This window comes from Oryx dammah, unplaced genomic scaffold (assembly GCF_014754425.2).
Source record: "Oryx dammah isolate SB20612 unplaced genomic scaffold, SCBI_Odam_1.1 HiC_scaffold_14, whole genome shotgun sequence".
Taxonomy (NCBI): Eukaryota; Metazoa; Chordata; class Mammalia; order Artiodactyla; family Bovidae; genus Oryx; species Oryx dammah.
This window is the reverse complement of record NW_024070198.1, coordinates 6,085,628-6,110,655: the sequence shown is the minus strand read 5'-3', so window position 1 is coordinate 6,110,655 and position 25,028 is coordinate 6,085,628. Positions and strand designations below refer to the sequence as shown.

At 37.6% G+C, this 25,028-nt stretch overlaps 1 long non-coding RNA gene across 1 annotated transcript; it reads left to right on the top strand.

The window, feature by feature from the left end:
* Positions 1-1,734: 1,734 nt before the first annotated feature.
* LOC120873769 lies at positions 1,735-13,759 on the top strand. The gene is made up of 3 exons (XR_005723524.1): positions 1,735-1,882; positions 9,760-9,762; positions 13,744-13,759. It is a non-coding gene; the product is annotated as an uncharacterized LOC120873769 (long non-coding RNA).
* The last annotated feature ends 11,269 nt before the right edge of the window (positions 13,760-25,028 follow it).

Here is a 25,028-nt window from a genome sequence, read left to right as displayed (position 1 = left end):
AAATATATATTTCTAATTCTTTCTCACCAGAAAAGCAGTCAACAATTCAACACACAAAGCCATATCTTGCATTCTTTTGTCAAAGCCCTTCAATCTGCCCATCTTGTTCAAAATACAAAGTCTTTCCTCTATCCTACAAGACTATTCCATCTGCTCTCTTCAACCTCCTCTCTCTCAGAATCTACCTCCCACTACCGTATCACTTGTCTCACTAGTTCAGTGCCCTCAGCCTCTGTGACAGACTTTCTGTGTGAAATGAATTTTCTTCTCTTTCCTCTCTTCTTTCAATTATTCTTCCTTTAAATATCATCATCTCATGAAAAGATCTCTGCCTGGCTTTCTAATACATAGTCCTTTATCTTGAGTGTTTGAGTGTCTCCTGTGGAGGCATGGGTCAGTTGCCATGGGGACAGAGTCTCTGGTTGCAGCAGATCTGAGTCACACAGCATCACCCACCACACAGGCACTGAGCAAATGGCCCACAAGCTGCAGAACGACTATGCCAATGAAATTCTTGCACTGTTAAGAAAGTCCTAGTACCCACAACAGATTTCCCAACCTGGGGATCCTGCAAAGGGACTGAGAACCCCAAGGGAATTTGATGTTGGAGGCCAGTGGGATTTGATTACAGAATTTCCACAGGACTTGGGAAACAGACTCGTGGAGGGCACAAACAAAACCTTGTGCACACCAGGAACCGAGAGAAAGGAGCAGTGTCCCCACAAGACACTGAGTCAGACTTGCCTGTGAGTGTCCAGGAGTCTCATGTGGAGGCTTGGGTCAACAGTTTGGCCTCAGGCCTAACAACAGGAACAAAACACAGCCCCAGCATCAAGTGGAAAATTGGATTAAATATTTACTGATCATGGCCCTGCCCATCAGAACAAGACCCAGTTTTCCCCACAGTCAGTCTCTCCCATCAGGAAGTTTCCATAAGCCTCTTATCTTTATTCATCAAAGAATAGACAGAATGAAAACCACAATCACAGAAAACTAACCAAACTGATCACATGAACCAAGCCTTGTCTAATTCAATGAAACTATGAGTCATGCTATGTAGGGCCACCCTAAATGGACGCGTCATGGTGGAGAGTTCTGACAAAACATAGTCCACTGGAGAAAGGAATGGTAAACCACTTCAGTATTCTTGCCTTGAGAACCCCATGAACAGTATGAAAAGGCAAAAAGATATGACATTGAAAGATGAGCTCCCCAGGTCAGTAGGTGGCCAATATGCTACTGGAGAAGAGTGGAGAAATAACTCCAGAAACTAAAATGGAGATGGAGAAGAGATGGAGCCAAAACAAAAATAATGCCCAGTTGTGGATGTGACTGATGATGGAAGTACAGTCTGATGCTGTAAAGAGCAATATTGCATAGGAACCTGGAATGTTAGGTGCATGAATCAAGGTAAATTGGAAGTGGCCAAACAGGAAATGGCAAGAGTGAATATTGACATTTTAGGAATCAGTTAACTAAAATGGACCAGAATGGGCAAATTTAATTCAGATGAACATTATATCTACCACTGTGGGCAAGAATCCCTTAGAACAAATGGAGTAGCCATCATAGTCAACAAAAGAGTCTGAAATTCAGTACTTGGATGCAATCTCAAAAATGACATAGAATGATCTCTGGTCATTTCCAAGGCAAAACATTCTATATCACAGTAATCCAAGTTTATCACCCAACCACTAATGCTGAAGACACTGAAGTTGAATGGTTCTATGATGACCTACAAGGCTTTTTAGAACTAACACCCAAAAAAGATGTCCTTTTCATGATAGGGGACTGAAACACAAAATTAGGAGGTCAAGAGATTCCTGGTGTAATGGGAAACTTTGGCCTTGAAAGACGAAATGAAGCAGAGCAAAGGCTAACAGTTTTGCCAAGAGAATGCACTGTTCTTAGCAAACACCCTTTTCTAACAACACAAGAGATGACTCTACATGTGGACCCCACCAGATGGTCAGTATCAAAGTCAGATTGATTATATTCCTTGCCGCTGAAGATGGAGAAGCTCTATACAGTCAGCAAACACAAGACAGGGAGCTGACTGTGGCTCTAATCATGAACACCTTACTGCAAAATTCAGACTTAAATTGAAGAAAGAAGGGGAAACCACCAGACCATCCAGGTATGACATAAGTCAAGCCCCACATGAGTATACAATGGAAGTGACAAATAGATTCAAGGGATCAAATCTGAGGAGACAGAGTGCCTGAAGAATTATAGAAAGAGGTTTGTGGAATTGTACAGAAGGCAGTGATCAAGCCCATTCCCAAGAAAAATAAATGCAAACAGGCAACATGGTTGTCTGAGGAGGCCTTACAAATAGCTGAGAAAAGAAGAGAAGTTAAAGGCAAAGGAGAAAAGGAAAGATATACACATTTGAATGCAGAGTTTCAAAGACTAGCAAGGAAAGATAAGAAAGCCTTCCTCAACGATCAAGGCAAAGAAATAGAGGAAAACAACAGAATGGGAAAGACTAGAGATCTCTTCAAGAAAACTAGAGATACCAAGGGAACATTTCATGCAAAGATGGGCACAGTAAAGGACAGAGATGGTATGGACCTAACAGAAACAGAAGATATTAAGAAGAGGTGGCAAGAATACACAGAAAAACTATACAAAAAGGATCTTTATGACCCAGATAACCACAATGGTGTGATCACACACCTAGAGCCAGAAATCCTGGAGTGCAAGGTCAAGTGGGCCTAAGAAAGCATCACTACAAACAAAGCTAGAGAGGTGATGAAATCCCAGCTGAGCTATTTTAAATCCTGAGAATGATGCTGTGAAAGTGCTGCACACAATATGCCAACAAATTTGGAAAACTCAGCAGTGGCCATAGGACTGGAAAAGGTCAGTTTTCATTCCAGTACCAAAGAAAGACAGTGCCAAAAATGTTCAGACTACCACACAATTACACTCATCTCACATGCTAGCAAAGTAATGCTCAAAATTCTCCAAGTGAGGCTTTAATAGTATGTGAACCAAGAACTTCCAGATGTTGCAAGCTGGATTTAGAAAAGGCAGAGGAGCAAGAGGTCAAATTGCTAACATCCATTGGATCATAGAACAAGCAAAAGAGTTCCAGAAAAGCATCTACTTCTGCTTTGTTGACTATGCCAAAGCCTTTGACTGTGTGGATCACAACAAAGTGTGGAAAATTCTTAAAGAGATGGGAATACCAGACCACCTGACCTGCCACCTGAGAAATCTGTATGCAGATCAAGAAGTAACAGTTAGAACTGGACATGGAAGAGCAGACTGGTTCCAAATTGGGAAAGGACATTGTCAAGGTTGTACACGGTCACCCTGTTTATTTAGCTTATATGCAGAGTACATCTTGAGAAATATAGGGCTGAATGAAGCACAAGCTAGAATCAAAATTGTGGGAGAAATATTAATAATCTCAGATATTCAGATGACACCACCCTTATGGAAGAAAGTGAAGAAGAACTAAAGAGCCTCTTGATAAAGATGAAAGAGGAGAGTGAAAAATCTGGCTTAAAAGTCAACATTCAAAAAAACCAAGATCATGGCATCCAGTTCCATCACTTCATGGCAAACAGATGGGGAAATAATGGAAACAGTACAGATTTTTATTTTCTCTGGCTCCAAAATCATTGCAGATGGAGGTTGCAGCCATGACATTAAAAGACACTTGATCCTTGGAAGAAAAGCTATGGCCAAGCTAGACAGCATATTCAAAAGCAGAGACATTACTTTGCCAACAAAGGTCCATCTAGTCAAAACTATGGGTTTTCCAATAGTCATGTATGGATGTGAGAGTTGGGCCATAAAGAAATCTGAGCAGCAAAGAATTGATACTTTTGAACTGTGGTGTTAGAGAAGACTCTTGAGAGTCCCTTGGACTGCAAGGAGATCCAACCAGTCAATCCTAAAGGAAATCAGTTATGAATATTCATTGGAAGGACTGATGCTGTGTCTGAAATTCCAATATTTTCCACGTAATGCGAAAAACTGACTCATTGGAGAAGACCCTGATGCTTAAGGTGGGAGGAGAAGGGGATGACAGAGGATGAGGTGGTTTGATGGCATCACCACCTCGATGGACATGAGTATGATCAAGCTCTGGAAGCTGGTGATGGACAGGGAAGCCTGGTGTGCTGCAGTCCATGTGGTCGCAGAGAGTCAGACACGACTGAGTGACTGAACTTTCCTTGTCTATTTTTTCTCTGTCACATTATCAACATATTTAATCCTTTACTTAGTGATCCCATTTATTATCTGTCTTCCACAAGTATATATATTATATTTTTTTCTGTTTTATTGACCATTATATTCCCTTCATTTTAGACCACTGTCTATCAAATTGCAAATATTTAATAAACACTGCAAATAAAATAAATGATGTTCAGTTTGGATTTATCTTCTTTCAAGCTTTCTTGTTCTTACAGTGGGGAGAAGAATACAAGCAGTATATTTCAGGTCTTGGAGGAAGAGAATTTCAGGTCTTAGGCAGAAACTGACTAAAAGACCTGCTCATGCTTGGTTTGGGGCTAGAGTCTTATCTATCTGAGCCTCAGGCTACTCAGTGAAATTTAAAGGAACAGTGAGGTTAAATTAGTAAAATGATTAACAGAGTTATATTATAATTCTAAATTCAAATCTGAACTCAGTGTTTGAATTGTCTAATCAGGTCTGCTCTGGAAAGTATGGCTTTGGAGTTGTCATAAGTGCTAGACGACGTCCAGAGTCAAATACAGGCAAACCTCATTTTATTGTGCTTCACAGATACTGTGTAGTTTAAAAACTGAAGGTTTGTGACACCTGTATGTGGAGTAAGTCTATTGGCTCTGTTTTTCCAACAGCATTTGCTCATTTTGTGTCTCTGAGTCATATTTTGGTAACTCTTGCAATATTTCAAACTTTTTCATTATTATTATATTTGATATGGTGATCTGTGATCAACGATCTTTGATGTTACTATTGGAATTGTTTGGAGGTAATTGTTTTATTATGATATTCTTTACTGCAGTTGTCTGAAACTAAACCTGCCATATCTCCAAGGTGAACCTGTAATCTATCTCTATAAACATAAAGTCATACCATGTTGGTTCATTAGCTTGTTTTTCCTTTAATTGCATAAAGATCAGTTTTGAAGCCAGTTAAAGAAAAATACAACTTATATAACTTCTTTTGGTTTCAAAGCTGAAAAACTAATTTAAAAATCATGAAAGATTCTTTACTATGTTTAATACTGTTTTTTTGATCACTTGTATTTGGTTTTATAATTTTATTTTCCATTTTTGCCCTGCTATTCAAGTTTCTTAGAGAATTGTATGAATTGGAAGTCACCATATCCTCAGTTATTACAAGTGAGAGAGGTACAACCCACGTTTTTTACCCAAGTTTGGGTAAAACTTGCCAAAGACACAGATAGCTATCAGAGACTTGGAACAAATCTGAGATGTGGAAGAAAACTAACACTGCCTGCCACATGAGTTGGGAACATAGTTTATCACTAAGGAAACCTAGGTTTGGCCGAAGTGATATGATATTGTCCCGAGATCTCTTAACGGGAAAGGACTTCCTACCTGCGAGTCCAGTTCTTTCCCTTATCTATTCTTAGTCTTCCCTCTTTTCACTAATGAAGGGTTACAATCCTGAACTTTGGCCTCCCACTGAGAGGTACCTTGTGGCTTAATAGGGTCTCCTGGTCACAGTGAGTATGAACTAAACGGTGCTTTGTGAAGATTCCTCATGATTTAAATTGACCTGAGCTTGTGAGACCACATTTGAATTTATAAGCTAACAAAGTGCCACCATCTATTTTGACAGAACACAACTCATGCGTGAGCCACACTCTCCATTCACAATGTGCACGAAATAATCATTCTTCTAAGGCTTTTTATATTTCCTGAGAGGAGTTTTCTTCCTCTTGCTTTTTCCTGAATGAGGAAGTGCTTATAATCTCACCTCTTAAATTACATTTTAAGGCCTCACAAACCATAGTAAAGGGACAGAGTCAGCATTAATTTCATAAACTATCTCTAAGGGAATTAATTACAACCTGACATTTTTCTTTTAGAAAGAAGTTGTAAAGGAATCCTGTACATTTTGAAAAAGGAATAAATTCTTTCTCAAAAGGAGTGAGAACTGTAGTAAAATGTTAAAATAGCACAAATTAAAGTTGACTGGAATCTCCTGTAAAATCACACTGAGGCAAAGGGTAGTAAATATCACTCTGAAGAAAAATCAGTCTTTCCAGCAATAAAGCTGATTAATATATTACACTCAAATGTATATTGTGAAAGACAATCTGAGCCAAAACACACAGAAAAATTGTGTATGTCAAGCAATAGGATTTTGAGTCAAATTTAATATGTTTTCTCAAAATTAACACTCAAAAGGGAAAAGATACTGATTTTTTTCTGAAAAGCTTATACATTCTGGAAAAATAGTTAAACCAAGATGTTACCTAAAAAAAAGTAGGGTCACTTTACCTGTCATCATATGAAATGGAAATATAATTATTTCTTTTTAAAATTTTTATTGTGGTAAAAGTCATATGATATAAAACATACTATTTTACCATATTTAACTGTATATATATGTCAGTTCAGTGACAGTAAGTACATTCACATTGCTGTGCAACTTACCATCATCCATCTCCCCAACTTTTCACCTCCCTAAACTGAAACTCTGTACCCTTTAAACACAAACTCCCCATTTTCCTTCCCCACCTCCCCAACCCCTGACCTCAGGTCTCTATCAAGGCCTGTGTACTTTCTGACTCTATAAATTTCACTGTTCTATGTCCCTTGTGTAAATGGAATCAAACAGCATTTGTCTGTACTTACTGTATATTGGACTGTATTTTAAGGTTAATATATGTCCTACAAACAGATTAGGACATATAATTTTTCCTTTTTTCTCCATGTGTTATTCAGTAAGTTCTCATTAATTACCTATTTTATACATAGGAATGTTATATGTCAATCCCAATATCCCAATTCATCCCACTCTCCACCCCTTTCCTCTCTTGGTGCTCAAACGTTTGTTCTCTATGTCTACTTTGCAAATAGATTCACCTGTACCATTTTTCAACATCACTAATTATTAGAGAAATGCAAATTAAATTAGTTATTTTATTAATATTTTACATTAAGCATATAAATAGGGTCATATAAATATAGCTTACCAGGCTCCTCTGTCCATGGGATTTTCCAGGCAACAGTACTGGAGCGGGGTGCCTTTGCCTTCTCCATATATAAGCATATAAAGTGTCATTTCTAAACTTTCCACATGAAGCTTCTCTGTATCATAATTTTCTTTCAATCAACTAAAATGTTATTTCTTGTTTAATATCTATAAAACAAGGTATATATGATGGAGAGACTTGTTACATAAACTCTATTCATATATTTCACTGTGTTCTCCTTGCCACAGTTAAAAATAATAAATGACAGAAGTCATTTTAAATAGTGGAAAGTACACCAAAGAAGTTAGAGAAGGATGCACTTGGCTTAGACTAAACCCTGACAGTAACTTAATTTGTCATTTTGTCAGGTTGCATCTATATGGTCTGTGATTCTCCATACAGGTACTCTGATTCTCTCATACAGGTACTCTGATTCTCTCATACAGGTACTCTGATTCTCTTATACAGGTACTCTGATTCTCTCATACAGGTACTCTGATTCTCTTATACAGGTACACTGTAAGAAGTGAAGTGCCAGTGTGTCATTTTATGCCAAACCAAACATAAGCCAGATAATATTTTAACAACTTTAACGGAGTTTTTTAACGTTCCAAGAATCCTTGTGTTCTACAAACTTGTACATGCTCTAGGTCATTGGGGGCTATGACTAGCACTTAAAATGTTACCAGTCAGGCTTAAAATATAAGATTTAATGCAGATTATCAATGTCGCCAATTCCCTCAAGAGAAAAAAATAAAAATCTCTAATTTCCTTCAAAATTAATACAGGAAGAGAAAGAGATATCCCAGAGAATCTTTCAACACTTGGTAGACTAAAATACAAGACACAAGTTATATAACCTTCAGCAAGTTCTTTGGCTAAGTTTATAACATTTGGAAACCTCTAATTTGCATGTGCTTTCTTTGGATTTTTAAGTCTGTCCAATTTTGTCTGGTTTTAGAACATCATCACTGTAGGTCAAACAACTCTTGAAATTTTGGCAAGTTCCACCAATCCACTCTGATGAGCTGAAGCTACACTTTCCCACCTATCTTCATTTTTCAAACAAAATGTATTAGTGAAAATCATAGGGATTTATAATGAGTGAGTTAAATATCTTTTTCTCTTTAATTTGATACTAGATTTAAAAATATGTGATGAGGTTAGCTGTGAGTATTGGTTGGCATCCATAAAAATATTTTGTACCCTTAAGTAGAGAAAGTCTCTGACTACGGTATGATAGAACCTTCAACAAAATTTATTTTGGCAACATTATTACTTTTTAAGTGTTTATTACTGTTATATTTAATTTATGTCTTTGTGTCCTGTGATGACTTAAATAAACATACATATTTTATTTCCTTGAGATTACCAGAAATTGTCACTAAATAGACATTTACTACTAATTAGCTTATTTTGTAAACTCTCGGTTGGATAAATTGCTGAAAGAAGCTGTTTCCCTTTAAAGTAAAATAAAACTACATTAATTTGTATTTAGACATGCAGAAAGAAAATTTGGGTATTTCATTCAATATTAAACCTGTTTTCTTGTGCTACTCATTTTATTGACAATAATTGAATACTGAGAGAAGTGAAAACTTATAGTCTTTATTGATTAATTAGTCCATTATAACTTTTTGTAGATTCAATCATATTAAATTATCCAGCTAACCATATGCCTTTTTTAATAGCTAAAAGTATTCCTAAGGATAGATATAAGAATATTTTTCCAGATTTGTGCATTGTTACTTTGAAATCTAAAAATATTTTGGATGTATTTTCAATAGTATTCATAGGATCTTATAGCACTTGGTGTCTACTTTAGTGGACTTATACAAAATAAGTCTAATTTATACAAAAGTACCTCTGGCTTGGGAGTGACAACATAATAATTCATAAATGTGTTCTGCATATACTTTTAAAATAAGGACAGATCATCTCAATAAATCCTATGCATTTCTATTATTATTTTTTCTCATCCAGGTGCTTTAGTGGGGCTTCCTATTTATTTGTGAGACTGCAGTGAACTGTAAGTCTATCCCAGAGTTCTTGGATAGTTTGTCATACTCTAGAATCCTATGATTCTGTCTCTTCCAACAAAACTAACTTGTTCAGGGTGACCTTCCCTTACGTATGCATTCTGCTGAACTCGTTAGAGGTGACGTTACACTCATAAATAATGTACACATTTTTACAGATTACTAAAATTAAAGCCCTCATTTGGAAGTGGGCATAAGTTTCAGACTTTTTTTCATATTGATTGGAAAGAGTTTTGAGCAGGTAAGCTAGTTTATTGTTTTAGAATCATATTTTATTATGTAGCTGCTGCTGCTGCTGCTGCTGCTAAGTCACGTCAGTCATGTCAGACTGTGCGACCCCCCAGACGGCAGCCCATCAGGCTCCCCCGTCCCTGGGATTCTCCAGGCAAGAACACTGGAGTGGGTTGCCATTTCCTTCTCCAATGCATGAAAGTGAAAAGTGAAAGTGAAGTTGCTCAGTCGTGTCTGACCGACTCTTAGCGACCCCATGAACTGTAGTCTACCAGGCTCCTCCGTCCATGGGATTCTCAGGGAAGAGTACTGGAGGGGGTTGCCATTGCCTTCTCCATATTATGTAGCTACTTGCCATTTAATATGCATTGATCTACTCTGGAGAGAACTGACATAAACACAATATAGAGGTTAAGATGGTTTTCCAAGATGACTTAGCTCAACTAATAGATGTCTGAACAACAAGAGACACCCATCACATGAACTTTAGACTTGGCCCACGTTTATACAAAGGGTCCTCTGTTTCAGAGAGGAAAAGAATGATGCATATATGGCTGGTACTCTAAAGAAACATTGGCCTGTCTGGCCTGCCATTTAGTGAGGTACACTGTTGAATCAGCAAGGAGACTTCCAGGTATGTACTGGTCTATTCTGATGTAAGCAGCAAATCAACTTTTGGCCAGGCAGTGCCCAAGCAACACAAAGTTACTGGATGCCATCTCCTCCATAGAATTCAACGTGTACACAGTGAAAGAGACAGGTGCTATTAATTTCTATCTTTTAGAAATTTTGAGAGGATAAGGATACGTTCTTTTTAAAAGAAAAACTGAACTTGAGAAGAGAATGGGACATTAGGAACCAAGAATAACTGTGCAACATAGTACAGAGTTAGCAGAGAACTCACGTTCTATTTTAGGTTCCACTGAGATGATCCAAATGTACCTGTGAATAGTCAGCATGCTAATTTCTTGTTAATTCTCTTCCTTCTACCTCAGCGCATCTTTTCCCTTTATTTTTAATGCTGGTATTCTAAAATAGCTAGTAAAGAAAAGTAAAAGTGTTAGTTGCTCACTCTTGTCCAACTTTTTGCCACCCCGTGGACTGTAGCCCGCCAGGCTCCTCTATCATTGGAATTCTCTAGGCTAGAATACTGGAGTGGGTAGCCACTCCAGTTAGGAAGATTCCCTGGACTGAACCCAGGTTTCCTGTATTGCAGGCAGATTCTTTACCATCTGAGCAACCAGGGGCTAGATACTCTCTTAAAACAGTTCTCATCTTGGCAAACATTGTTGAGATAACTTAGCTGTTGTCCAGATACAGACAATCAAAATCCGTAAGAATTACCTTGGATCCTGGAACATGAGTCTCTGGTTTAAATACATTAGTTTCTCCTAAAAAAAAGACAAGGATGGATTTCCCCTTCCTAAAGAGTTTCTAAGTTTACAATAAACATTTAGAAACTGGCAAAATTCAACGCTCTTCATTTTCCATCTGCATTTTATACAATCTTGGGCCACATTACTCATCACATCAACTTTTCATCCTTGTGAAGTGGATCTTTTTGGTTTCTCCTGATAAATCACTTCCTAAATTTCTCCTGATTCTCCTTTGTCCTAGCACTGGTGTTCTCCAATTAAAGCTTATCCCAAAGGCCATAAAAACTTTCTTGACAATCACTGCTCTCAAAAAATCTTTCCATTGCAAAACATCTATATTCCTATGGTTCAGTTCTTGTAATTCACTACTCATTGATAGAATCATTTGTAATTATATAACAGTAATATAATTGTGTACTATTTATACTGAAGACACTGTTTGGATACTAAACAACACATTGTATTTAATCCTCCCAGAAACCAAATGAGGCAGACATCTTTTTAGAAAAGGAGGGGCCCAGCAATCAGAGGCATGCTCATGATGTTGACCAGCATATTCCCCTGGGAAGAATATGAGATTTTTATCTTCTATAGTACCTAGTTGTGAATGTATGTGTATTAAGACTAAATAGTGACTGGCACAATGTCAAAATTAAATAGTAATTATATATGGATATACATGGCCTCATATTATTTCACAATTACCTTGAGATTTGAAAGGAAATAAGAAAGAAGAACCACAAGAGTGAATAGTTCTCTACATCATCACATTTATGTGATATCTGAGAGTTCCAGAAGAGCCAAATCAGTTAATATTTGGATGTCCAGGCATTTCTACTTTAGCTTATATTGCAGATACAACTTTTACATTTATTTGTAACTCTTCCTTCCACCTTTCCAAAAGGGTGAATCCAGAAGGGTGCAGGATGGCAGACAAAAACAGAAATGATGAAAAGATAATTACATGTTCAACCACACCAGAACAATTGCTCCAAGACCTGATATAGTGAGAAGGATGCCATGAATCATGAGGTAAAAGACAGCTTCAGAGTTAAGTGGCTAACCACAGAAAACTGCGTGTAAGCCAATTAGCCCTTGAGGGAGACAGAATCCACAAATGCACAGCATGCATTTTTTAACCACTCACCTGGGAACAGGAGATAGTAATTGCAAAAATGAGATCATGAAAGTGTTTACCCTGTGTCCATATCAGGAGATGCTGGCAAAATGTTAACTGTGCCAAAAATAAAAGATAAAAATAAAAAAAAAGTGAGTGATTACATACTCCAGATGAATTTACTGCCAACCCTAAAAATAACTTTCTTGCCCAGTTTAAGTCTGATGGTATTTTCAGTGCTACAATAGTAGAAAAACAAAGCAAAAAACACCAAAACAATATATCTTTCTTTCTTTTATGCTTTCCTCTCTTCCTCCCTACTCATGCTCACTCACACCAATAACAGGAAAGAACATGTATATAGTATAGGGGTGGGCTATGTGTCTAAAATGACTTTCTGTGAACCTATTCTACACAAACATCTTTCAGATAGATGACCCAAGATTTTGTGAAATGCATGAGATCCAAACCTTTGACTCTTCTTTGAATTTCATATCCAGTGTTGTGTTTATTAGAAAACTAATGAATAGTGAAGTACTGATTCATTAGTGATAACACAGCTTACTATCATTATCAGCTTAGAGGTTGCTGCCATAAAATGTCCCTCCCTGTCTCCATTTTTACAGATTCAATGTAATTTTAAAAATTATTTGATTCATGCTTTCTTTTTCTTTAAAAAATATTAAGTGCCCTTGAATCACATTTCTAAAGATTTTTATTTTTTTGCTCTGACAAGTTCACACTTGTAGTAGGCATTTATATGTCATTCCCAAATAATGTTCCAGAAAGAAATCCCAACATGGTAGAAAGCTATTAATACTATTTATATAGCTACATGGGCTTCTCAGATGGCACTAGGGGTAAAGAACCCACCTGCTAATGCCAGAGACTCAAGAGATGTGGATGCAACCCCTGGGTTGGGAAGATCCCCTGTCGGAGAGCAGGGCAACCCACTCCAGTATTCTTGCCTGGAGAATCCCATGGACAGAGGAGCCTGGCGGGCTACAGTCCATGGGGTCGCAGAGAGTCAGTCACAGCTGAAGTGACTTAGCCTGCCTGTATGCAAATGTATAGCTACATACTGTGAATTTAAAGAATGTGAATTTCTTTAGGCCAAAAAGAATGTGTCTATGAATTAGGCCATGGACAGAGGACCCTGGTGGGCTGCAGTCCATGGGGTAGCAAACAGTCATGCATGAGTGAGTGACTGATTACACACAGATTAGCCTAAATATATACAATATCATGGTAAGCTTTATATGTTACTTAAAACTAAACAAAACTTTCCTTTTAGTATTTATCCACGATAATGAATTTTCTTTAGCTCCTTACATCACTGAGCATAGGAAGTCAAGATTAAATGTATATTCTAACTTGTTCATGAACTATATTTGTATCTTTAAGTCCACTTTGACTTAGACTGCATAGTCATATGATTTGCAACTGATGCTGTATGGTAACATTCTTTAGATACAATTTGCCGTAAGAGAAAATGACAAAGACTCTTTTTAAAAATTATACATACATTTTTGTGTAGAAAGAGCAAACTATATTTCACTTCGCTTATGAAAGATTTAAAATACGATCATGTATTCTTAGGTTTTGTTTTGTTGCTAATTTGGGAACTATACCACAGGAGAGGTTTTAAAGGCAATTAATTTTTAGGGAATAAGTAAAAACAACTAGATTAAAAAAAAAACAAATCTCTAATATAAATACAGAAGGTTACCACCTCATAAATAGATTATTTTGATGAAATTCATTTATAAGTCAATAGTTTGAAAGTTGGTGTACGTGCTTATGCAGGCTTCCCTGGTGGCTCAATAGTGAAGAATCCTCCTGCCAATGCAGGAGACACCAGTTTGATCTCTGGGTTCGGAAGTTCCCCTGGAGCAGGAAATGGCAACCCACTCCAGTATTCTTGCCTGGAGAATTCCGTGGACAGAGGAACCTGGCGGGCTACAGCCCATGGGGCTGTAGAAGAGTCGGACACAACTGAGTGACTAAAACCACACCGCCATACCTACTTACAGAGCTAGCAGAGGTGAAAACATTTCTTAAATCTGACACACTATAACTAAAAAACAGTGGAACAGGGCATTCTTAAAATAAGACTTTAGTGCTTATTTCCTAACTCTTGAACTCCTTCACTACTCCATGTATTTGTTGTTCAGTCCCTAAATTGTGTCCAACTCTTTGTGACCCCATGGCCTGTAGTACACCAGGCTTCCCTGACCTTCCCTATCTCCCAGAGTTTACTCAGATTCACATTCATTGAGTTGGAGATGCTATCTAACCATCTCATCCTCTGCTCCCCGCCTTCTCTGTTTGTCTTCAATCCTTCCCAGCATCAGGGTCTTTTCCAGTGAGTCGGTATTCACATCAGTTGTCCAAAGTACTGGAGCTGCAGCTTCAGCATAGTCCATCTGATGAAATTCAGGGTTAATTTCTTTAGTGCCTCAGTAAACATTTTAAATTTATGACAATATGGTTATTAAATAGAAAAATCTGAAAAATAATATCTACAGAGTGATGACATTTGAGTGAGAAATGCTAAGTCTAAATAAAACCATATATTTATCTATATGTTTAAATACTTGTGTGACAAATAGTATCTTAAAATAATCTTTCAGTTTCTCTATATTCCTCTTTCTCTTACGCAAACCCCAAGGACATTTTCTGCTTCAGGAAACAGAAATATAAATTCAAGGAAACTCCTGACTGATGTCTAGGAAAGAAAGATTTGGGTTTGTGCTCCAAGAGACAATTTTTCTGCTCACAATTCTAATGAAAGTGTGTTCAGAGAGAAAGGAGCCAAAAGACCAGGGTCTTCAGTTGAAAGAGAGGAAGGCTCTCAATAAGACCAAGGAGTGCAGGGGCAGAAGGATCTTGGGTTGCGCTTGTGCTAGTCCTAAGAGAGACACCTTCCATCCAGCCTTGCAGATGTTTGTAATCCTCTGAGCACAGGGTCTGAGAATGGAACACCATGTATGGGTATGATCAGAAAAGAAGCACCCGAGTCAGTTCAGTTCAGTTTAGTCACTTGGTCATGTCCGACTCTGCGACCCAATGGCCATGCCAGGCCTCCCTGTCCATGAACAACTCCTGGAGTTCAATCAGACTCATGTCCATTGAGTTGATGATGCCATCCAACCATCTCATCCTCTGTTGTCCCCTTCTTCTCCCACCTTCAATCTTTCCCAGCATTAGGATCTTTTCAAATGAGAAAGCCCTTTGCCTCAGGTGGCCAAGTATTGGAGTTTCAGCTTCAACATCAGTCCTTCCAATGAACATTCAGGACTGATCTCGTTTAGGATGGACTGGATGGATCTCATTGCTGTCCAGGGGACTCTCAAGAGTCTTTTCCAACACCACAGTTCAAAAGCATCAATTCTTCCATGCTCAGCTTTCTTTATAGTCCAACTCTCACATCCATATATGACTACTGGAAAAACCATAGCTGTGACAAGATAGACCTTGGTTGGCAAAGTAATGTCTCTGCTTTTCAATGTGCTATCTAAGTTGGTCATAACTTTCCTTCCATGGAGCAAATATCGTTTATTTTCATGGCTGCAGTCACCATCTGCAGTGATTTTGGAGCCCAGAAAAATAACCTGCCACTGTTTCCCCCTCTATTTGCCATGAAGTGGTGGGACCAGATGCCATGATCTTAGTTTTCTGAATGTTGAGCTTTAAGCCAACTTTTTCACTCTCCTCTTGCACTTTCATCAAGAGGCTCTTTAGTTCTTCTTCACTTTCTGCCATAAGGGTGGTATCATCTACATAGCTGAGGTTATTGATATTTCTCCCAGTGATCTTGATTTCAGCTTGTGCTTCATCCAGCCCAGGGTTTCTCATGATGTACTCTGCATAGAAGTTAAATAAGCAGGGTGACAATATGCAGCCTTGACGTACTCCTTTTTCTATTTGGAACCAGTCAGTTGGTCCACGTCCAGTTCTAACTGTTCCTTCCTGACCTGCATACAGATTTCTCAAGAGGCAGGTCAAGTGGTCTGGTATTCCCTTCTCTTGAAGAATTTTCCACAGTTTATTGTGATCCACACAGTCAAAGGCTTTGGCATAGTCAATAAAGCAGAAATAGATGTTTTTCTGGAATTCTCTTGCTCTTTTGATGATCCAGCAGATGTTGCCAGTTTGATCTCTGTTTCCTCTGCCTTTTCTAAAACCAGCTTGAACATCTGGAAATTCATGGTTCATGTGTTTTTGAAGCCTGGCTTGGAGAATTTTGAGCATTACTTTATTAGCGTGTGAGATGGGTGCAATTGTTCTGTAGTTTGAGTATTCTTTGGCATTGCCTTTCTTAGGGATTGGAATGAAAACTGACCTTTTATGAGTCAGTTAGGGATTTCTAAAGTCTGTCAGCAAGGGCAAAATGCAGGGGAAAACACTAAAATGAAACACATCAAAGGGAATAATCTTTGTGTCAAGGGTGGCTTGTAGAACTGGAGGATGACAGACTCAGGGAGAATTTTTCCATTATTTCTGATTTAAAGATTTATGACAAGAAAATATCCTTTTAGTGTTTTGTGTAATTAAAATAATTTTAAATCTTTGAGAAGTTGGAATCAAATATTTAAGAAAACATTTTCTTGACAGCTGATTATTTTCAAAAGAGAAAGTTTGGAAAGTTATGGGCTATATATTTGTCTCCCTACACTCCCCTCTCCCCTACAGACTCAATTCATATGTTGCAATTCTGACCTCCAAAGTGAGGTAGTTAAGTATTAAGAAGTGGCCTTTGGAAGGTGATTGGGTTATGGGGTGGAGCCCTCAGGATTTGGATTTGTGCCCTTATAGAAGAGACCTCAGAGATCTCTCTCTTTCCTGCCACAACTGAAGACATTGTAAGAGGACAGTGAACTACGAACTAGGAAACTAGCTCTCACCAGACACTGTATCAGCCAGTACCTTGATCTTAGACTGTGGGAAACGAATTCTGTTGTTCATAAGCCATTAGTCTGTGGTAGTTTATTATTACAGCCTGCATGGACTAAAAAAGGAAGCAAGTAAGATATTTACTGAAATTCTAAATGGTTCTTTTGAGTATTGCAAAGAGAATTATAATTTGTGCTAGTCCATCACCTGTAATTTCATTGTCAAACATTAATCTCCTTTCCTTTGATAGTCACATCTCTAATTATTTGTAAAAATAATGTATTTATCAGACATAATTTAGGTTTATTTGAGGGAGATGGAAAAACAGTCAAAATTGGAAGAGAAAACGGAAGAAAGAAGCTGACTAAAAAGGGTATGTGCATATAACACTTGCAGCTTATTGTTCAATTTCTGTATGCCAGCTGGTAATGCTATCCTTTTATATAAATTATATAACTAACTCTTCAAAATAACTTTACTAGAAAGGTGTTATTATCACTGCATTTTTACAATGACTCAATTGAGCGACAAAAATCTAAGTAACTTGTTCAAGGTCATAGAACTGTAAGTAAGTGGTAAAGAAAAGTAAACCCAGAAAGTCTAGCTCTAGAACAGTACTGAGAGCCGTAATATCACATTTACTTCAGTTTATATAATAATAATTTGCATAAGTGAAATAAACTGAAGCTAGATATGGAAAGACAGAGAATGTGGAATATATCAATGTAAAAGAAATCATGCAAGATCTATTTTGGATCAAACTCTTCCTCAAGTTGACACTAGGTGGCAGTCGTGGCTCAGGACAACTTATTGTCAGGAGCAAGAGGGTTAAATAATAGGGTTTGGGGTGGTTATGAACAGGAAACTGGGCGGACCAGAAACTGTACAACCTCGTTCAAATGTGTGAGATGTTTATAAGTCATATACAACTCTTAAAGGGACATTTCTTGCTTTGGGTTAAGATAAGTGTGGACTGTCTTTTAACATTTTAATTACCTCCTGTGAATCTCAAAAGCTATGTCTACAATGACTAATATCATTAACTTGATAAGGAAATAATCCCATTCCCAGTATCATTTGTATATATAAGTTGATAAAAAGACTCCATCCTTTTGCTCCAGGGTCATTATCAAAAAGATGACAATGCAACTAAGATGAAAATAGAAATAACTGTGCCATTGCGAAGGGCTGACTCATTTGAAAAGACCCTGATGCTGGGAAAGATTGAGGGCAGGAGGAAAAGGGGACAACAGAGGATGAGATGGTTGGATGGCATCACCGACTCGATGGACATGGGTTTGGGTAGACCCCGGGAGTTGGTGACGGACAGGGAGGCCTGGTGTGCTGCAGTTCATGGGGTCGCAAAGAGTCGGACACGACTGAGCGACTGAACTGAACTGAACTGGGGTATAATCAAGTGATATTTAACTAAGGAATCTAGAATTACTGAGCCCCATCTTTGCCTAACTGCTTTGCCACCATGAAGTTCCTGAGAAAGATTTACTCACAGTGTGAAAGTTGCTCAGTCATGTCCAACTCTTTGTGACCCCATGGGCTATACAGTCCATGGAGTTCTCCAAGTCAGAGTACTGGAGTGGGTATCCCTTCTCCAGTAGATCTTCCTAACCCAGTAATTGAATTAGGGTCTCCTGATTGCAGGCAGATTCTTTACCAATTATGCTATCAGAGAAGCCAGATATACTCACAAGAAGAAAATAAAAATGATAAACAAGTCCCACCTCTTCTTTATAAATTAAGTAACAGCTATTTGGTCTTCCCAGTGGCACTAGTGGTAAAGAATCCTGCAATGCAGGAGACATAAGAGACACGGGTCCATACCTGGGTCAGGAAGATCCCCTAGAGGAGGGCATGGCAACCCACTCCAGTATTCTCACCTGGAGAATCCCATGGACAGAGGGCCCTGGTGGGCTACAGCCCATGGGGTCACACAGAATCGAATGTGACTGAACTGACTGGGCAGGAGTAGCAGCTAATTACCTCCAATTTGGAACTTGCTGGAAGACTGGATTAATAAATGATTTGGGCTCAAGAACTAAGTGAAACGTGGGCCATTTTTAGATCTCTATTCTTACTACCAATTGGTTTCCAAAATGAAATAAATGAATTGATCTAAAAGTCTAAATTCTTCCTGGCCTGTAGGAAAGGATGAGAGCTCAGGACAGCTAGCCTGCATGAAGAGGCCAGGTCTGGGCTCATGTTACCCTATGGAGGCAGGGCAAGAACAGAAAATATAGGCGCAAAGTCCGAGAGAGAGAGCCACACTCAAGTGTTGGAACTTTTTGCACAAAGTGACGATGAAACTAGTAAATATGATCTAATCACTATTCTGGAAACTGTTGCGATCAAAATAACAACTCCACATTTTGTCAAGTAGTCCGAATCATGTGAGGAGAGGAGTGAGAACTATGTCCCTCCACCACTACACATACAAATAAAGATAACACTATGCATTTTATTGTTTTTAGACCTATACTCCTCTATACAAGAGCCGTAGTCATCAGCAGCTATTAAGAGCTTGAAAATGTTAATGAGGAACAGGTGAGACTGAGGAATTGACTCCTTTATTTGATTTTATTTTAGTTAATTTCCATTTAAAACCTGAAGCAGTGTAGATTACTTTTCTGTAGGAAACTATTGCTTTACTATAACAGTAATATTTCATAAAATTTGCTATGTTATAGTAGTAAGTATGTTAATAGCACATCCTTTCTAGTGTGAATGAAGTCGATCAGTCGTGTCCGACTCTTTGCGACCCCATGGACTGTAGCCTACCAGGCTCCTCTGTCCATGGGATTTTCCAGGCAATAGTACTGGAGTGGATTGCCATTTTCTTCTCCAGCGGATCTTCCCAACCCAGGGATCGAACCTGGGTCTCCCGGTTTACCGTCTGAGCCACCGGGGAAGTCACTGGGTACGGATGTGTGATAGCATGTCCTTTCTAGTACTACGGATGCATACATCATATCAATCAAACCAATGTCAATGGATTGATTCAATTCAGATGATTCTTCCAATGTATTTACATGAATTTTTTATTCAGGCAACACAAGTGCTACCTATGTAAATTGTAATCAGTATTTAAATTGAAATATGATTTTGAAAATAATATACTTAAATTATTTTTTGCATTAGAATAAGTATGGCTAATTTTAAAATTTAAAATAAATGTATACATTTGATACAAGGCTGTTTGAAAAAGAACTTAGTGTTTTTTTTTGTAACTTAAAAAAGTAATCACCATTTATTTCCTTACAGTTATTCAGTTTGAGTAGGGGTTGGTAGAAATGGCTTATCTCCACTCTCTACTTGATAGAGTTTGCTGGGGAAATTCACCTGGAGCTGAGTGAGGATCCAAGATGGGTGCACTCATACATCCGTTGCCTCTGTGCTGGAGCGGCTGGACTGGTGAGTGTTGGACTAGGCCTATATCTCTTTTTCTCCTTATTTAATAATTTAGCCTGGGCGCTTATTAGGTGTCTGGGTCCCAGGAAAGTCAAAGTGGAAGCTGCTGGGCCTCTTAAGGACTTACCCCAGAAGTGACAGAGCGTAACATTTGCCACATTTTCCTGGACAAAGCAAGTCAAGAGGCAAGTCCAGTTTCAAGGGGAGGTGAACTGGAAACTACCTATTAAGAAAAGGATCAGTATGAACATAAAGGGTTGAAATGAATCATTGTAGCTATCATCTCACATAATCTTCCGTTCTTCCTTGGTGGCTCAGATGGTAACAAAAAATCTGCCTGCAATGCAGGAGACTGGGTTCAATCCCTGGGTCAGGAGTATCCCCGGGAGGAGGAAATGGCAGCCCACTCCAGCATTCCCGCCTGGGAAATCCCATGGACAGAGGGACCCGACAGGCCTCAGTCCCTGGGGTTGCAGAGCCAGACACAACGGAGCAACTGACTCTTTCAGATAATTTACCACATGTGATTTGGTATAAAAAGTCAGAGGAAGAAAGCAGAATTTCCAATGAGATCTGGCACTGTTGAGAAAGTCTATTTTTTATTTTTATTTTTTACTTTGCAATACTGTATTGGTTTTGCCATACATTGACATGAATCCACCACGGGTGTGCATAAGTTCCCAATCCTGAACCCCCCTCCCTCCACCCTCCCCATATCATCTCTCTGGGTCATCCCAGTGCACCAGCCCCAAGCATCCTGTATCCTGTATCGAACCTAGACTGGCGATTCATTTAGAGAAAGTCTATTTTACAGGCGATGTAGTAGCTGAAATCTGCCAGAACTGTAGGGCTGAGGCAGGGAGAAGAAATACCCTGATCTCTCTCTTCTTGCTGCCTGTTTCCTGCTTGTAAAAGGGAGTCCGGTTTATACCATCCACAGACATGCACCCCGCCTCTCCAGAAGCAGATCAGAAAAAGCTATTGAAGAGATTGGGAATGGGAAGGCCCTTGAAGACAAACAGCATACTTTTTATTATCATTTTTCATATTAGAATATGAGTTTAATCAATGGAGAAGAACATCCATCTTGATCATGATGGATTCCCTGCGTCTAAGAAGTATCTGGCACCTCAATAAAATATGTTGAATGAATTGAGTTCATTTATCTGAGAAGGAGTCATAAACTTGACCTTGCTCTCTGATACTGCAGAGGGAACATCTGAAAGATGGCAAGGTGGAGGTTAGTGAGAAATGAGATCAGCTTTGTCCTAAGACTGAACCTTCACTTTGGGGCTGGTCATGGTATAAGCACGATGCAGAAGGATGTGTGATAGCACATCCTTTCTAGTTCTACAGATGCAAACATCATATCAGTCAAACCAATGTCAATGGATTGATTCAATTCAGATGACTTTTGTAATGTGTTTACATGAATTTTTATTATTTTTATCATTATATAACAATGTAATAAAATTATACACTATGTATTATAGATTGTATAATAAAATTTTATAATAAAAATATAATTTTTTATTATTCAGGAAACACAAGTGCTACCTATGTAAATTGTACTCAGTATTTAAATTGAAATATGATTTTTAATAATAATATACTTAAATTATTTTTGGCATTAAAATAAATATGGCTAATTTTAAAATTTAAAATAAATGTATACATCTGATACAAAGCTGTTTGAAAAAGAAGCTAGCATTTTGATAGGAAGAGTAAAGAAAGAAACTAGAAGAATATAAGTCAAAATTTAATAATGACAGGCAATTACATTTTGGGGAGCAGATCAAAACAAAACAGCTGCTTGATTGCTGTTTAAAATTATTTAAAGATAATAAAATGGAGAAAAATTGAGATATTTTTAGAAAATGCATAGTAAACTTGATAATTAAATGTTAAATAAATTTTAAATGATTTTTAAAATAGGAACTGAGTTTTTAACCTTGGCAAGCTATAAAATAGCTTGCATTTTTGTGCACACACACACACACACAAAGCATTTTTAGATTGATGTTAAAAATAATTATTATGTCAGTGATAGTAATTTTGTTAGATAATTATAAGGAAAAAAGACTGAAAACCACAAAAAGTTAAAAATTTCAATTAAACTATCAAACAATTACAGTAGAACAAACTCTAAAAAATGTTAAAGATCAATTGATAAATAAGTTGGAAAAATCAGGATCTTTTCTTTACGTTTAGAGGAGTCATGCTATAGGAGATACCTCAATTAATGCTGTAGTTACAATTTGTCTGAAAGGGTTTTTAAATTTACAAGGAAATAAAATATAAAAATTTAAATTACTTGCATGGCTCTCAGAATGCTTCCACTGAGCAGTGTTCATCTGAGCTATATTCAGAATAACCTGGGGAAATGAACTGAGCTCTTGAGAATTTTAGAGTCTTATTTTGATCCTAACATTCGTACAGTGCTTGATTTTAGGATACAATCTCAGAATGAAAGACAATGTAATATATATTCCCCTCTTAACAGAATGTGTATTGGTTTCTCACACTCGTTAGGCATCATTTCCTCGGTGTACTGTATCCACATTAATTCCCTTCAAATCTGTTGTCCCTCCCTGTCCTTGTCCTTTCACCCCCTATGCTGTTTCCCTAGACCTTCTACATAAAACTCTAATCCCTACAGCCCCCTTGTCGAGAAGTCTTATCTCTTTTTCTATCCAGGTCCCTAAAAAGCCACTCCTGCCCTCTTTTGCTTCCCTTTCTCCATTGTACACACATCTGCTGATGCTAATTGGTTTCCTTTAAGGTCTCTTAGGAAGAATCAGACATTCTAATCACCAGAGAGGTTATCATTTAGTCCATCTGGTTCTGAAAACTTTAAGAAGTTACTATCTGCTTAATGAAAGACATGTCTCCTCACCTTTGTATAAACTTACAAAGAGGAAAGAAAACTCTGTGCATTCATGCTTCCCTTGGCTTCAATTTGTGGTTTAGAAAAAAAAAATCAGAATTATTATGGAACATGAGTCAAAGAGCTAAACCAAATGGACATATTTACAGGCAAGGACTGATTTAAAAAGTGTTTTTGAAGATTAGCATGCAGGACAAAGCTTAATGTTAAAAACATGATCTGCAAAACTGAAATGTTATGTTTTAACAAATTAAGTTTGAAATTGTTTTAATTGGTGTGTACATGTGGAAACAATAGAAAACCATGAACTAGAAAATACATCTATTCAATTTTGAATGCACCCAGGCATTTTATGAATTATTTTATATTAGAATTCAAGGCAAGAGAATACTATTGCTCTTTAGTAACAGCAATTTTATCCTAAAATTAGTTTCTCTTTCTTTTCCATAGGCCTAGCAGAAACAAGAAATAATTTTGCAATGGTTTTCATGTAAATACTCATGTTTATATTATGCTATTTAGGGTAATCACTCCATTTTCTGATTCTTTTTAATGAGAAAATGCAGAATTCTAAGATTCTCAGTCTTTAAAAAAATATTTTTTTCTTATTCTTTAGACTGATTACTTAATGCTGTAAGATATCTATCTGTCTGAATAGTGTCTCAGTTTTCTTCAAACAGGGATAATAATAATATCTACATCATGGTGCTGTTTGGAGGATAGAATGAGATAATGTTCTGAATAGAGATATGCCAGTACTGTTATTATTATTATTGCCCTTATCTGATCACTTTCAGCATACTTGTTTTGCATTTCATTATCAAATATTTCTCGGAACATTTTTCTGCATAACGTTGCATTATATCATAAGTACATCTAACATTTGCAACTTGAACTCTATATTCCCTTGGAAAAAAGAGGAGTAACAGCTTTATTGATCCACGAGTCCCATGTTTATAACGGCAGCATTTCTGAGTCTGACAGCAGAGTTTGCGGTGTATTTTTTATGCAACATACCCCTATTAAAGGAATAAAAATTGATTACTGGGCTAACTGAAGGATCCTTTTTTGTTTCTCTGTTTTTACTTTTTCTTAGAGTGAAATATACTTGACAGTCAACAAAGCAAAGTCGCTTAGTCGTATCCAACTCTTTGCAACCCCATGGACTGTAGCCCACCAGGCTCAAAGAAATCTCCTAAGATCATTTTTATAAATGCAGTATTTGCCTTAACTGCTAATTTCAGAACTTAATTCTGACAGTATAAGGAATTTGGTCAGGTTGGTCAAAATCTGCCTTTTGGCAATTTCTCTTCATTAGCTGTGAGTTTCTTAGCTTAAAATCAAGTCTATTCCTCTCTTACAAAGAAGGGAGAGAGATGCCTGAGACTTTGTGGATGCCTTTATTGCCATGTAGCTTTGTACAGACTCCAAAAGCACTGGCAGAAGTAAAACTGAAATGATATTTTTTAAGATGCTAAGCTAATCTTCAAAAACTATTGTGAGTAAAAAGTATAACTGAAATGATACTTTTAAGACACTAAGCTAATCATTAAAATCTGTCCCCCAAATTTTCTTGCCTTATAACTCTCAATCCAGAGAATAAATTGCTTATATTGCTTCAGTGTGTACAGTTAGGAATAAAGTCAATGTTCAGTGTGAAATTTCAAGGTCAACTGGATTCCTTTGATTAGATTTGGGGGATTTGTTTTGTTTATTTTTTGCTTAGAGCAAGACAATATCTATACTTACCAGTGGCTCAGCTGTAAAGAATCCACCTACCGTGCAGGAGACTTAGAGATGAGGATTCACTCCCTGGGTGGGGAAGATCCCTTAGAGGAGGAAATGGCAACCCATTCTAGTATTCCTGCCTGAAAAATTCCATGGA